Source organism: Balaenoptera borealis (assembly GCF_965194805.1).
Source record: "Balaenoptera borealis genome assembly, chromosome: X".
Classification (NCBI taxonomy): Eukaryota; Metazoa; Chordata; class Mammalia; order Artiodactyla; family Balaenopteridae; genus Balaenoptera; species Balaenoptera borealis.
Genome location: NC_138881.1, coordinates 14,628,426 through 14,644,339, shown reverse-complemented (window position 1 = coordinate 14,644,339; position 15,914 = coordinate 14,628,426). Strand labels below are relative to the sequence as shown.

General features: G+C 45.3%; 1 protein-coding gene and 2 long non-coding RNA genes across 5 annotated transcripts in view; all 3 read right to left on the bottom strand.

Annotated features, from left to right (window-relative positions):
* The window catches only part of LOC309620018, an 878,206-nt gene that overhangs the window by 560,654 nt on the left and 301,638 nt on the right, over positions 1 to 15,914 (bottom strand). The gene's annotated exons all lie outside the window — the stretch shown is intronic.
* The window catches only part of NHS (NHS actin remodeling regulator), a 345,055-nt gene that overhangs the window by 145,054 nt on the left and 184,087 nt on the right, over positions 1 to 15,914 (bottom strand). The window lies entirely within an intron of this gene.
* On the bottom strand, positions 6,319 to 15,749 carry LOC309620005. Its single transcript, XR_014239365.1, has 2 exons — positions 13,067 to 15,749; positions 6,319 to 13,027 (listed from the first exon to the last, which is right to left on the bottom strand). It is a non-coding gene; the product is annotated as an uncharacterized lncRNA (long non-coding RNA).

Here is a 15,914-nt window from a genome sequence, read left to right as displayed (position 1 = left end):
TAAAATGGACAAATCAATTGTGATATGCTCAAAAGCTGAAATACTACATAGCAATGAAAACAAATACATTTCAACCATATCCAATAACAAAGTTGCTGCAGAGGGAAAGAAATCAGACACAGAAGAAATCATACCACATGATTCTATTTGTATAAAATTTTAAAAACAGTTCCAACTGATCCATGTTGATAAAAGTCAGAATGTGGGTTATCCTTAGGGTCAAGGTAGAGGTGAGGGGGCTCCTCTGGGCCTGGAGGTGTTCTGTTTGTGGGGGGATGGTGGGTACTCGGGTGTGTTCAGTTTGTGAAAATTCATTCAGCTGTATAGTTAGGATTTGTGCATTTTTCTGTATGTGTGTGATACCGTTTTACAAAAGCAACCCACATTTTCTTTGGGGAAAGAACATATAAAGAGTTGGCCTAGTTGAGTTACAAATACAGACTCTGAAACTACATGGCCTTGGTTCAAGTTCTAGGCTTACCACCTATAAGTTGCATGATGCTGGGTAAGCCATTAAGCCTTTCTTACCTCTATGTCCTCACCTGTAAAGTAGAGATAATAATAGTACCTATGTTATGGGGTTGTTGTGAGGATCGAATGAGTTAATATTTGTACAATACTTAGAATAGTGTAAGGCCCAGAGTAAGTACCATATAAGTGTTTGTTAAATAAATAAAACAGTTTTCTTGGGAGGGGGTGCACTTTAAAAACAAGTCTTTTAATGATCACCACTCTAAAGGAGATTGAAGAAGAGTTAAGAAAATAAGAGGGGTTGAACTTCTTTCCTGGGCAGAGTTCTTGACTATGAGGGAAAATATTATCTTGGTGCTTAGCCAATTAATTCTGTTCTTTACTGGGAGTCTGGACTTCCAACAGGCTCCTGGGAACCAGTCCAGAGACTTGACAACGAGCCACATTTGGGACTGCCAGAAACTGCCACAAGAGAGTCCGCCCCAGAGGGCCTGTGGGAATTGCTGGGGAGGGAGAACACGATGCAGTGAAGAGCCACACCAGGCCCCACGCCAGGCTGGAGGCCCCCTGACGCCACCTGAGCCATTGCCTCTCCTCCAGCTCCCTGCCAGAACCTTCCCTTCCATCACAGGTCTCCCCACCCAAAAAGCTGACGGGGACAGGGCTGCATTCACAGACAGGAAAAGAAAAGAAAAGAAAGAGAAGAGAAGAGAGAGAGAGAGAATAGAGCAGGGGGGTCCTAGCCTTCCAGAAATGAGCCTGTGCAAGTCCCAGCCGCTCTCTCCATTGAATCTGTTCTTCCCAAAACATCCCTAGTGAAGGAGGGGCCTGGGGAGCCTCCAGTTCTACAGGTCACCCCCCGAGTCCAGCACAATTAGGCGCCCGCCACGGGGCTCGCCCCGCTCTTCTCACCTGGTTACTTTCTGACTCAGCTGGGTCCTCAATCAAAGCACATTTCCCTCTCATCTCATCCTTTGCTTCAGGAAGTTGAACTCACCCTCTAAAGCCTGTGCCTGAACAAAATAACCCAAATGAGAACAATTTTTATCTCCTATTATGAGTGTAGGTGAGTCTACTCTAGCTTGGCAGCTCTCCTGGAACAGCCCGCTAACTGTTAACTACTTTCTTGCCTGCCCTCTTTCTTGGCTCTTTCTCCAGCTTTCTTCCAAACGCTTGCTGGAGGAGAGAATCCCCCCAACTCCCACCCTTTTCCTTTTCTTTTTTTAGATGAATGGTCTCAAGTTCTTCAAACCATGTGCGGCAGACTGGCTGCTTTTACACAAAACCGTTTCCCTTTACGTCTCGGGCACACAGATTTCCCAGCCTCCTCTGCATGGCTGTGGGGGTCATGTGACAGCTCCGGCCAGAATATGGGCGCGCCCATAAAACTTCCCACGCTACCCACCATGCTCTCTCTTTTTTTTAAAAAATAAATTTATTTATTTCTTATATTTATTTTTGGCTGTGTTGGGTCTTCGTTGCTGCGCGTGGGTTTTCTCTAGTTGTGGGGAGCAGGGGCTACTCTTCGTTGCAGTGCATGGGCTTCTCATTGCAGTGGCTTCTCTTGTTGCGGAGCACGGGCTCTAGGCACGCGGACTTCAGTAGTTGTGGCGCACGGGCTCAGTAGTTGTGGCATGAGGGCTCAGTAGTTGTGGCTCGCAGGCTTAGTTGCTCCGCGGCATGTGGGATCTTCCCGGACCAGGGCTCAAACCCGTGTCCCCTGCATTGGCAGGCGGATTCTTAACCACTGCGCCACCAGGAAAGTCCCCATGCTCTTTTTTTGCCTCATCTGCTGGCTGGATGCAGGAGATCTGGAGGTAGAGAGGACTGGAAGGTCCCAGGGGAGAGTGAAGCCATAAAATGGAAGGAGTTTGGGTCTCTGAATGCCTGCAGGAAGGCAGCCCCCTTTCCCTTGGAATGTGACATGAGCAAGAAATAAGCCTTAATTTGTATGAAGCCCTGAGACTTGGAGTAGTTGGCAAAGCAGTTTGCCTACCTTGACTAATGTACCAAGTTCCAGACTCTCAAACTTCTTTCTACCAGGGTGGACACTCCAGTCCTGTCTCTCAGTGGTTCCCTGTGCAGGTGTCTTTGACTCTCTGTGTAGGCTGTACCTGGAGTATTAGCATCAGAGTCCCAAGTCCTGACCTTCCACCTGCAACCTTGGTTCATGTTTCAACTTTTAAATATGGTTTTCTGCCTGTTGATTAAAATGTACTTGTTGGAAGTGAACTGAAAGTCTCAGAAACGGTGACCGTTATTCCCTTAACTGAGTCTTCAGGCCATATGCTCTGTGTGTCCACGTGGGCATGTTCAGGATATTTGAATTAGTCCTGCTGGCTGCAGTGTAGACAAACAATAAAGAGATTGGAAGCTGCCAACTCCCTCCAAGCTGGACAAGTTCTCCCAAGCCACCCTTCCCATTCTAAAGCAGAATAATTACAAGCACATTACAAAGAACAAGCCGCTCAGCATCTTGGCTTTTCCGGTGCTCTGACTTGCATCCATAATGACAAGAAACAGGCAGCTTTGTAGTAAACAGAGGCTGACACAGACCTACAGACTGAGAAACTGAGTTGATTTATTATATTTGACTTTGTGAGTTTGGGGGCTGCCAGATTTCAATGAATAGTCGTGAGTATAACAAATCTTCAGTGTTTTGTTTGTTTGTTTTTGTTTTGCAGTGGGGGAGTAGGTGAGTAAATTATCTGTAATTTAAGCCCACCTCAGGGCTCTGACATCCTTCTGTCAGTTCTCACTTGGAGGGAAATTGGAGCTCTTAGAGCTACACAAAAATCACTTTTCCATTATTAAAGAACCAACACAAGTAACTGTTTGACTCAACATTCACTCCTTGGAATAGGTGATGGGTAAATATTTACCCACTAGCATAGCTGTTGACTAATTGCCCATTAAGAAAGTTAAATGTTAATCACTTATTTCTGAATCGAATAATTTCACAACAATCCTATGACTAATTCTTAAGGTCTAAAGGCAAGAAAAAAAGTCTACATCCATTGGTTTCTTTCAATCTTGAGCATAAAGGAAAGGCACACTCTTAGGAACTGGACACACAACTAATATTCACTCCCTTAGCACTCCAAGCCAGCTTGATTGCTTTTTCATTGTTCTTCACCCAAAGAAACCTTGGGCCCTGGTTAAGTATTAAGAGCAATAGAGAGGGAAGGGTTGGATAGGAGTTTAGCCGGAATATGGGGAACATGTGAACTAAAAGGAGAAATAAAACTTGGGAATAGAAGGTATCACCTAGAAGTGATGATGTTGGCTGTCCTCCATCAAAGGGGACCGTGCATGACAAATGCCATTAGAGTAAAAACCCTAGGATAGACTTAACCAAGAACATCAAGTTTCAGCTGAGTCTGGGGGTGAGGACGATCCCAGCAGCAGACGGCCAACAAAGAGTGAGTGGGGAAAGTCTCTAGACTGGCAGGCTCCTGGGAAGGATCCTTGCTTGGTACCCCCTCTCCTCCAGGGTCAAAGAATGAACTTCCAGGTGGACTGTCTCAACAAGTCAGTCTCCATGTGGATGAGAAGGGCAATGGCCAAGATACCTGCAGAAAGTCCACATATACTCCAGGCCAGCGGGAACACAGACGGCGCTTGGTGGGTGTAGTGGATACTGTTGATGCCCCAACCAGATCCCCTTAACCGGGCTGAAATCCCCTTCCCCAGCTGCTATGAGTGTTGGCTGATAACGGCAGCTCATGGCTGATCCCTTCTCTGGAGAATTGTCCGTACTCAATGAGTCACCCCCAGCCCAGGAGGTTATGCCCCCTTCCCCAGGGGCAGCCCATAGCTAATGACTGACCAATCCGGTGAAAAGAAGGCCAGCACTTGCTTCAAGGTGGGATCAACGCCGCGGTGGTCTCTAGCTAAGACCACAGACGTGCTCAGATCTTTTCCCTTTGCCCTATCCTGCTTCCCTTCCTCCCCGTCTCTTGAGAGCACACCCTTGATGAAGCACATGCACAAAAATCAATGTCTTAGTTTCTGCTCCTGTGCTGCTCCTGTTTCCGAATCTGGTTCAAGGACAGTAGGACAGTCAAGACGTCTGGTCCCCTTTCACTGTCTCCAGGCTGACTGAGAATCTGTTTGCAGAGGCTGCCCCTGTGGGCAGGTGCAATAGCTTCAACCCAGAGGTACCCCAGGCAGAACTGAGACAGAGGAATCCACTTCACTCCTTCCAACCAGCGACTGAATTCCATTTGGAGGAGAAGCCTGAGAGCATAAGACTGGCTGATACCTCTCTGCTCCTTCCACTGATCCATGACCTCCTCTCATCTGCCGCCCACCCTCCAATGTATATCCAAGTGAAGACTCTCTTTCTTCCATTGGACTTTCTTCTGACTAGTGACCCCCTGCCTCTTAGCAACGTATTTGGGTTAGTGACTTTCTTCCTCACTTCGATATCAATGGTTTTTGCTATAATTATGCCTGCACTTCATGACGTACAGGAAGAGCATGGGCTTACATGGTACGTGAACTTGGGCAAGTTCTTCAATCTTTCTGAGCTGGATTTCTTCATCTGTAAAATGATATTAATAAGGCCAACCTCATAGAGTGCTGTGAGGATTAAATGATACAAAAACTCAGCGTTCACTGATACCCTACCTGGTACACAAAAGGCACCCAGTGGTAGACTATCTGGTATATCATAGGTTCTTCTTAGTGAGAATATTTTTTAATTAACTTATTTACTCATTTATTTAATTTTTGGCTGCACTGGGTCTTCGCCGCTTTCTCTAGTTGCTGAGAGTGGGGGCTACTCTTCGTTGCGGCGCACAGGCTTCTCATTGCAGTGGCTTCTCTGGTTGTGGAGCATGGGTTCTAGGCGTGCGGGCTTCAGTAGTTGTGGCACATGGGCTTCGGTAGTTGTGGCTCGCAGGCTCTAGAGCACACGCTCAGTAGTTGTGGCTCGTGGGCTCTAGAGTGCAGGCTCAGTAGTTGTGGTGCATGGGTTTAGTTGCTCCGCCGCATGTGGGATCTTCCTGGACCAGGGCTCGAGCCCGTGTCCCCTGCATTGGCAGGCGGATTCTTAACCACTGTGCCACCAGGGAAGCCCAGTGAGAATTTTTTTAAAAGACAAGATATAAAAAAGAAACTGAAAAATTAAACCCTACTCTTGGAACACAGAGAGAAACAGGCATTTTTCCTCAGGTCAGTTTTAGGGCTCAGTTCCACACTGAGAAATCATTTATTTTAGAAGTCCTTCCTGTGTGTAGGATTCTTGCACTCCCATCCAATGAAACAACTAGGTATCCCTTGGGATTTGATGGGAAATTCTCCCCCGTTAAATTCTTGTTGCAGCCTGGAAGAGGCTCCCAAATCATCAAGTTCCAAGAAATTGGAACTGCTGGGCTGGTCCTCTCTGAGTGACCTGAGAGCTCCTGTTTTCCTGAACACCGAAGGAATAACTGCTCGCAGACATGCTCCCTCCCAGTGGGCCCACTGGAATCCACTGGGACTCTTAATCCACTTAGAATATTAATAATAAAAGCAGGGACCACTTTGAGGGAATGCCTACCAAGGCCAGGTAGAGTTCTAGGTGATTGACATATGTTAATTTCTCATGGTCCCAACAACTCTGTGAGGTGGGTGTTTATTCTCATTTTATAGCCAAGGAAACCAAAGGTCAGTGACTTGCCCGGGGTTTTGGAGTAAGACACATGATTTGAACTCATGTCCTCCTTCACAGTCTGTGCTTACGATAACCTTTGTGCTATGGTGTTTTAATAACTATAGTCTTGTATTAAGTATGTTGTTTTTTTCTGCCACTTACTTGTTAAATGACCTTGGCCAAGTTTCTTCTATTACTTTTTTTTGGGGGGGGGGGGGTGGCAGTTTCGGTTCTTACGGAGAATTTCTAATTTATCCCCAAAGTAGACAGAACTGAACTGTGAAACTCCATGTACTCATCACACATATACAACAACCATCTAGGGTCCATCTGCCCCATTCACACGCCCTTCCGCTTCACCCTCCTATCCTGGCAATGCCAAAAATCAAACCCTGTAGGTCTGGCTCCAAAACCCCTTGCCATGCTGGTCCCTGCTTTCTTCCTAGCACTGAGCACTGTTACAGCACTTCCCAGAGCCCACTTTATCTGATCGTTTCTTATGTATCATTCTCTCTTATTTTTAAAAAAACTTGTCACAATGAATATATTTGATAAAATATTCAAATTGACTGTAGAGAACATTTCAAGGCTTAACCTCAGACTTCCAACCGCCTGGCAAAGTTCTAAGGTGCCATCACTAAGCTACCATGGCGATTGTTGAGACGACTTTTGCTCTAGCAAAAATAAATATATAACCAAATAGTTGGCTTGCCAGTTGGGCAGTACAAATTGTTCCTTTTCCTTCCCTTAATTACCTCTCAATGGAACACCCCAGGGGTAAGTTCCCACAAATCTTCAGGCTGCTCTAAAAGCCAGTGCCAATACAAAAGTTAAATATAGAACAATACCCTATAAACAAAGTCCTGAGTCTAAGGACCCAAATGATTCTGACATTATTCTTATTCATGGGTTACAAAGAAAGTAAAATGAATTGCGTCAATGGTCCCAACACCTCTAGAGAATATTATATTGGAACACAAAAGACACAGAAGATCACTTTCAAGGAATTTGTAATACGGTTGAGTGTACGGAATATGCCCAAATAAAAAGATAGAGATACACAGAAATACCGTGACGCTTACATACATAGACTTATGACTGCACAGCGCTATGCACACGCATGTACACACACACACACAGGCTGACCACCCCATCTCAGATGCACATAGTCACAGTGTGATGCAAACACAGAGAAACACAAGATGACCCAGGGACAATGAGAGTCTGAAGCCTTAGTTTGGGTTTCAAGTTGGAGACCTTGGTTAAAGGCAGCCTCAGGGAAATGGGGGAGTCTGCTGGACAAAATTCTTAAGATTGGAATGTGTTCCATTCCTGGATCAGCCAGTAATGAGTGGTTTCTTTAAGCCGCTCGACTCAGTCTCTTTGGTTCTAAGGCTCCTTCCAGCTCTAACATTCTATGATGCTATCAAGACCCACTTGAAAAATAACCCACAAGGGCAGTTTCCCACAGTATGGACTTCTGGGACAAGCAACGTAATCAAGACTCACACATGAGTTGGTGTACCTTGCGCAAGTTAAGAAATAGTTATAACAAAACCAAGCAGTGTCAAGTGACTGTGACATGGCCAGGAAGTCAGAGGAGGTGCCCACTTCATCGGGCAGATACGGAGGGTTCCTCCTTCACAGGAAATGCTATGGGAATCATGGAGGCAGATGTTTTCCTACCCATTATGAGGGCTTGAAAGTTAAGCTGCAAGTATGCAGCAGTTTCTGAACATTCTGGTTTGGCTAGTAGATCTTGGGTTTCGTTCTGGGAGTACAAACATTGTTGTGTTGACACCTCTTGGCCACCAGAGAGCTCCACGCATCCAGCCAGAGGCACCTATTTGATCAGCAAGCACACGTTTTTAAAAAAGCAGGCTGCTCTTCAGTGCCTGCAGCCTGGAGCACGGGTTCTACTGCAATTTCTTATACCAGCAAAATTCACTCATCTGCCCCATCACCAGGAACTCTGACCTCATCCCTCTGCCTTTGAGAATGTGGGACTTGGTGTATTCAGGAGGCATGGTAATTTTCTTTTTCTGCTCATAAAAATAATATATGCCAATCATGGAAAAGTAGGAAAATACAACCTAGTATAAAGAAGAAAATGGCAATAATCCATCATTCCATCATCCAGAAAAAATCACTGATAAGATTTGGACATATTTCCTTCCAGTCTTCTTTTCATTTTAGGAGGTCTGGGTGTTCTTGCATAGTTAGGGTCAGTGTATTCTGCTTTTGAGGGTAACTTTTCTAACCTGATATTTTCTCTTAAGTTTATAAGTGTTTTTCCTTGTCATTACATGTGCAGTGCAAGACAATTTGGAGAATTCAGAGCAGCATAGAAGAAAATAAAAACACCTTGTTTTGCTGGTGCCCAGAGATAATCATTTTCACAGTTTGGTGTTTTACCTTCTAGTCACTTTTCTAAGCATGATATTTATTTACTTTTACAAAACTGAGACCATATTGTATATACTGTTCTAAAGACTGCCCTTTTTACATAAGTATTATATCATGGCCATTTCCCCCATATCATCAAGTATCTTCCAAAAACGTGATTGTTAATACCTGGGTAATATTAAAATATATGAATGGAGCTTAATTCATTTAACAACTGTCTAACGTTGGCCATTTGTGTTGACGCCCATGCTTTTAATTCCAAATAACACCAGGATGAACAACTTTATGAAATTATACCCTATGTTCACATCATTGATTATCCACCAGGCATAAATTCTTAGATTTTGAATTACTGGGTCAAAGGGTTTGAACACTTTAAAGAGACAGATTCTAATGGCCGCACTGTCCCCCAGAAGTGTCATTATCAGTTCATATTCTCATTAGCAGTCCCAGAGAGTCCCTGTCCCACCATACCCTCACCCACTCTGGGATCACCAACTTAAAAAACCTTTGCCCATTTGATATACACACACACTAATGCACACAAAGTTATTTCTCACTGAACATTTAAAACTTTGTATATTGGCCATTTTTATTTCCTTGTGAATTATTGAGATCTTAATAAGTATCCAGCACTGTGCTACATGTTTAATAACAACTAAGTCTTCCAAAGAACCAAGCAAGAAAAATACCATAATCTCTATTTTACAGGTGAGGAAACTGAGGTGTGGCGATCTGAAGCATCTTCTCAAGGTCACACAGTGAGTAAATGACAAAGTTTGGTGTTCAATTCAGGTCTGTGATTCCCAATCTCATGCTCTGCCTACGAAACCATATTGTTTCCCTGAGAAATGTTTGAAATGTATTTTTATAGAGGAGGTAAGATTAAAGAACGACTCTGCTGTCCATGTAAGAAATGGTGTGAGACTGCCTGGTAACGTCTCCCTAAACCTGGGAAGTTAGAGAAGGAATGAATAGAGCACTTTGGAGACCTTTTTACAACTACAGAATCCAACCGCCTCATTTTTATAAATGAGGACTCTGAGACCCTGAGTTCAATGACCTGCTAGAGGTTTGACCAAAAGATGGGGGGAAGAGGGCAAGAAAATACAAACAGCACAAGAATCTGACAAGCTCTTTCATGCCTCTATGTCTCTGCCGTCGGGTTTCCTGATTGGATTTCTCTCCCCATCCACCTGGGGACTCAGCTCAAATGTCAGGTCCTCTACAAAACCTTCCATCATTTTTCCAGGTAGAATTAACTGTCTCCATACTCTACACATCTGTACTTACTGTATTATGAGCACTTATGGTATTATGTGGCAGAGATGTCTCATTGCCCAACAAACTTTTAAAATCCCTTCCATAGGGATGGATCACAGGGACTGAGTTGATGATGGAAAGTGGCTGCCCAGCCAAAGGGGATTTCTAGGCACCCTCCCCCTTTGCAGGTAGGTGTGGCCAGGTGATCTGTTATGGTGAACAGCATGTGAGCGAACAAGATCTTCTACTGCCTCTGTCTTTTTTTTTTTTTTTAATTTATTTATTTTTGGCTGCGTTGGGTCTTCGTTGCTGCACACGGGCTTTCTCTAGTTGCGGCGAGGGGAGGCTACTCTTTGTTGCGGTGCGCGGGCTTCTCATTGCCCTGGCTTCTCTTGTTGCGGAGCACGGGCTGTAGGTGCGTGGGCTTCAGTAGTTGTGGCGTGCGGGCTCAATAGGTGTGGCTCATGGGGTCTAGAGAACAGGCTCAGTAGTTGTGGTGATGGGCTTAGTTGCTCTGTGGCATGTGGGATCCTCCCGGACCAGGGCTCGAACCCGTGTCCCCTGCATTGGCAAGTGGATTCTTAACCACTGCGCCACAAGGGAAGTCCCATACCACCCCTGTCTTGCTTACTGCTTATGAGCTCTGTCATTTGAGAATATGATACTTGGAGCAAGACAATCATATTGCAACTATGAGACAACAAGCCTAAGACAAAAAGCCCACATGATGAGGATGGCAAAGCAAAAGAATGGGAAGAGCCTGGTCGGAACGACACTGTCAAATTACTGAAGCAATCCTAGAACCATCTACCTTCAGACGTTATATTTTCGAAGATAATTAATTATCTTTATCATTTAAGCCGCCATTAGTTGGGTATTCTGTCAAAGCATCCTACTACTGTCTTTGATTACTCACCACTGTCTTTCACTAGATTATTGACTTTTAAGGGCATCCTTTGTGTCTAATCCATCGTTCTATCCCTGTTCCTCAGGCCTATCACAGAGCCCTCCAGGGCCTCAGCAAACACTCCCTGAATTGAATCCACCAATTATGTTCAACTTTGATAAAAGATAGTGCTATGCCCAATAATACTTGATTTCCACTGGCCAATTCCTATAAGAACCTATTAACTTAAAACCAGACTCGCCCAACTGAGGCTCCATGAAGCCCTCTGCCATTCCTACAGTCCAGGGCAGAATTTGCCAGGCAAGGGTTCATTTAGTGCTTGTTAATTAGTCAAGTGCTGAGTGCACCACATGGCTCATTTTTACATTATTCGCACAACTGCACAATTAGCATTTTAAAAGGTTTTCTAGGAGGCTGGCCCAAGTAAGTTTATCTTGAAAAATGTCACAAAAAGAAAAGAATAATTAACAAATCAGTTCCCAAGCAGATTTAGTGGACCACTGGCTTCAGCCCAAAGGGCATTGCATGGAAAACTCACTTTTAGTACGTGGCCAAGGAAGTGATTTTTGGTGGACTCAGACCTTGAGGGTCCTGTCCCCTACCCCCAAAGCAGCAGACCAGCTGAGCAGGGGAACGGACTCATTGTGCTAGGTGGTTATTATGTGGTTTTTATACTGCTCAGTTCAACAATTAACTCAGGCACCTGTTCGATTGACTCCAATTCCAACTGGACAGTTACCAGTTGGGTAGTGTGTTTTTGGAAGACGCTAAAGAACAGTATGAGAGGCATCTCATCTTTATCATTAAGTGAAAAAAATTTGCATTCTTTAATGTAGATTTGCAGTTGCTGCATAAATTAATGACTCAGTAAGTTAATATATGTCAATGTATTTGTATCTTCCCCTAGGAACACCAACTTACTAAATCAGCACTGTCTTGGGTATTAGGAAATCCAATGTTTTAGGTCTTAGCCCTCTCCCCACAATTCTCTAATAAACCAGTCACTCAAGAAGTTCAGAGAAAAATCTTATTATCATTCCCTGTCCTGTCAACCTCAGAGGTTCAGAAAAGAAACATCGTAAGTCTACGCAAAGCCTAAAGCGTAGCGAAGGATTGATTTCAGGGCCACACCACCATCTTGCCCATAGAGCAGTGTGCCTATGCTTCTCACTGGTGTTGCAGGCTTTTGTTTATGGCATCTCAGCCTGGCTTCCCAAGCCCTGGTAGACAGGCAGGGTTGATTAGAGGGCAAGTCATGGATTCTGGTCCTATCAGAGGTCAAGCAACATCAGGGGGCACTCTCAGACCTCAAGTAGATCGCTGTGTTTGTTCACAGAAGATGGCCAGGGGATGTGTGGCTCAAACAGGGAACCTGATCTCTTTACTGAAAAAGCAACTGACAAGGTATCCTGTCACTCTGTCAACTCCATGTGGGTTCCCAGCCATATTTTCTCTCGGCATCTATCGTCTTATTCTGAAATATTCTTGTGGTGACTCTCATTTTATCCTTTGCCTTAGTAAGTGTTCAGGCAGCTTTTGTACCTGTGCTTTCGGTTCTCTTTGTTTCTAAGGCCCTTGAGGGCAGTGGCTCATCTTCTGCTTCTCTTGTAGCCCTTCTAAGTCCGGGCACCCAGAGTTCTCCACACTGAGAAGAAAGCCTCCAGGAGAGAATGGACAGATATGCCCGCACTCACCCAACAAGGTGACAGCGTGACCCACTGTCACATCTCTCATTCCCCCAAAATAGCACTTCTAGCCTCATTTTCTTAAATAGATGAGACACCTGGGCCCGGAGAGGTTAAGTAACTCGGTCCAGGCTGCACATGGTGGAACAAGGCCAACAAGACAGGTTCTGACTCCTTCACTGAACTTTTAAAATTAAGTGATCTGATAACAAATGCCCTTGGTTTGGAGAGAGACACAAGCAAGCAAGCAAACAACTCTCTCCAGTCTGGTCTTGCCTTTTGTCAGGTGTACAAACAACCACACAGATATAGTCTTACTGTGTCTTTCACGGTGAAGTTGGCAAAAGAAACAAAAATAGCTCTTTTTTCCCACTTCATTAAAAAAAAAGAAAACAAAACTAAAACCGCAAATAATTTTCCATCAGCTCATCGAGCATGAGATCTTGGCTCCCTCTTCTTTCCATCTTAGTCGGTCTGAGCTATTCTTTTGGCTATCAGTCTCCCAGCATATTCCTGGGAAGTGGAGCCTCCTCTGGGTGATGGCACCCATATTAAGGCCTCACAGGGGCTGACAAGGGAAGGAAGAGGGTGATCTGTCAGGTCCCTCCTCGGAGCCAAAGGCCCATTCCAAGTTGTCCCCTCTCCTACTCAAGAAAGCTTGGCGTTTCTTAGAAGCCATGAAGAAAATGGAACCACAGTGAATCCCTCTAGAGACAGCCAAATGGAGGGCGGGACTTCTTCACTTACACGGGCCCTATCCTGAGTGAAAATGCTGTTGGCATAATACTGCTCATTGAGGCTTGGCCATACCCTGAAAGGTCTGAATCCAGGAAAGATGCAAAGTCAACACTGATGTACAGAAAAAATGCATACTACCGACAACAACAGCTGATATTGGTTTAGTCAGAATACATGTCAGACAGTGTACTACATCCTCCCAACCACCCTATGAGATGAGTACTAATATCATCCCCCTTTTATGGATGGAGAAACTGAGGCACAGAAAAGTCAGGCATCCTGCCCAAGGACACACAGCTGGAGCAATAAACCATGGTTAATGCTGGGGAATGGTTTGAAGAGAGTCCACTTTCCACTTTCGAAAACTTGTATACCTTACTGTTTTATCTTATTATATTTTTTTGCCACAAGCAAATAACTATATTACTTCTTTGATTAAAAAGAGGTAACCAAACTGTAAAGTGAGCCTAATTAAGACTAACTGGAAAAATGGTAAGTCCTTATATTAGCGATGAGCGTAAGATATGAAATATTACTTTCAAAAGTATAGTTTTTCATCTTTAAGTGTCGAAGCCAGGCCAACCAAGTACCGTGCAGGAAGGCTTCCTTGGGCAACTATTTGTTTGTGAAGAGGTATATGAAAGTAAGGACCCTTAAGTGACTGGGGATGCTTAAAACGCTTTCTATTTAGAAGCATTTTATGCATTCTCTCAGCACTCCCAGCATTATTCTTTTTCTGGTTCTTGGTGAACCAACACCCCAGATTCCACACGAGTGGCCTCCGGTCTAATATGTTTTCTTCGTATTACAAGGACAGAGCGGCTGAATAAAATTCACGAATTACTGCCAAACCCAACTGCAAATGCCTTTGGTGTCACCTCCTTTTGTGAAACACAACTTTGTGCGGCGGCCACCTTGTAGACACCGACGTGCACAAAAGGCAATGAGAGGCCCACAGAGGCGTCCAGCAAGAGGAGAAGGAGAAACAGGACACCCAGCTCCGCTGCCCAGGAAGCGGAGCTGCAGTCACCCGGAGCAGCCTGTGGGGCTGGGCTGGGCGCCCTCTGCTTTGTCCTCCCTCCTCGTAGCCTGGCTGGGGTGAAAGCTGAAACCCAGAGGAAGCTCGACAGTGTCGGGATGCAATTACTTAGGAAGGACAGACTTCCTTTGAGTCCCTGATTTTCAAATCAGAGAATCTAGAAAACCCGGCCACCCCACCTCTCCTCCCTGTCCATCATCCCCTCAAAAGGAAAGCGTCCTGTCTTCTTACACAGACACAAACGGCCTGTCTCAGAGACGAACTTATCCATTTTGATCAGGGCCTCCTCTGTGCCAACTTCCAGCCCTCTCAGAAAACAAAGAGAAAGAAAGAATCGGGGACACGTGCATAATTGGATCAATAATCTCCGTTTCGGAAATGGCCTAAATATACTTTTACATGAACGCTGTCCTGAAAACTCAGTAAGAGTCAACTTACAACTCACTTAATAGCAGAGAATCCTCACTAGAGAGATGATACCCAGTCCAACCCAATAAAGGAAACTGTACAGGGAAATCTACAATCACATGGGGGCACCTTTGGCCTGAACATGAAGCGGGACAGTCTGGGGCAGCATGAAGACCAACTTCCAGTTCAGCTCAAGGCCCACAAAATGCACGTGTATAATTCCTTTGCCAGAAAGAATCTGTCTGCGTGGCCATGCCTGGCGGACACCGCCGCGCTGAATGACTTTGACTCAAGATTAACTGCCCCGGGTCATTCTGTTGAACGCAAAATGCCTAGTTTGGGGAGGAAGGGGCGAGGGATGATTTGTGTAAACACTTGGAGGTCAGGCAGCTCTTCACATCCCCAACGGCCCCCTCAAGACCTTCTGAATAAATGAAGGAATGAATTTGAAGGCATTACTTGCTGAGAGATGGACTTGGGACATCTTTTCCATAGCACTCTTGATACACATCACCACCTGACATAGTTTACTGTCTGCCTCTCTTTCCTGGAATATAAGCTCTATGAGGTCAGAGACCTTATCTGATTAGCAACCTATTATATCTCCAACACCTAGAATTATGTAGTAGGTACCTAATAAATATTTGCTGAATGATACTCATGACTACATTAGCTATGGGATATCATTGGAGAGTGGCATCCCAAATGGCATGAAGAAAGAGCCTCATGGAATGTTCTACTCCAAAGGCCATGAAACACATGTTCAGATGCTCCCCAGCACAATTCGTGATGCAATCCATGACAGGAAGTCCAGTAAGTCAATCAGTAGGTTGACACGTGGTGCCAGCAGAGTCGAGGCATGGTCTCGATGCCAATTTGATCCTGACCACGTTAACTCTGCCTCACGGCCACAGCCCCTCCTAACCCGGCAGGCATCACTAGCATGCATTCACACGTGGGTGTGTGTGTCTGCCTGTGGACACGCGCGTTTAGAACTTGGGTTTATTATCTTTATTGTACAGAAGATGAAACTAAGGCACACAGAGACTAGTGACTAGACCCGGCTCACGCAGCTGGCAAGTTGCAAAGATAGGATTCACCCCTGAGCACTCGGCTACCGCCGTATTCACTTAGCTGCACCCACCTAGACCGCGGGGGACCAGACAGAGCACCCCGGAGGCCTCTCTGCGCGGAGTCTGGCTGTGCCCCCTCTGCGCGGAGTCTGGCTGTGCCCCGGCAGGCCCAGGGAGAGCGCCATCCTCCTCCTCCACGTCTGAGGAAAAGCTCAAAGGTCTCTCTCTTCTTCTCAAAGCCACCAGAAGAGCAGTCCTTGTCAACCCTCCCTGCCCCCACCAGCTG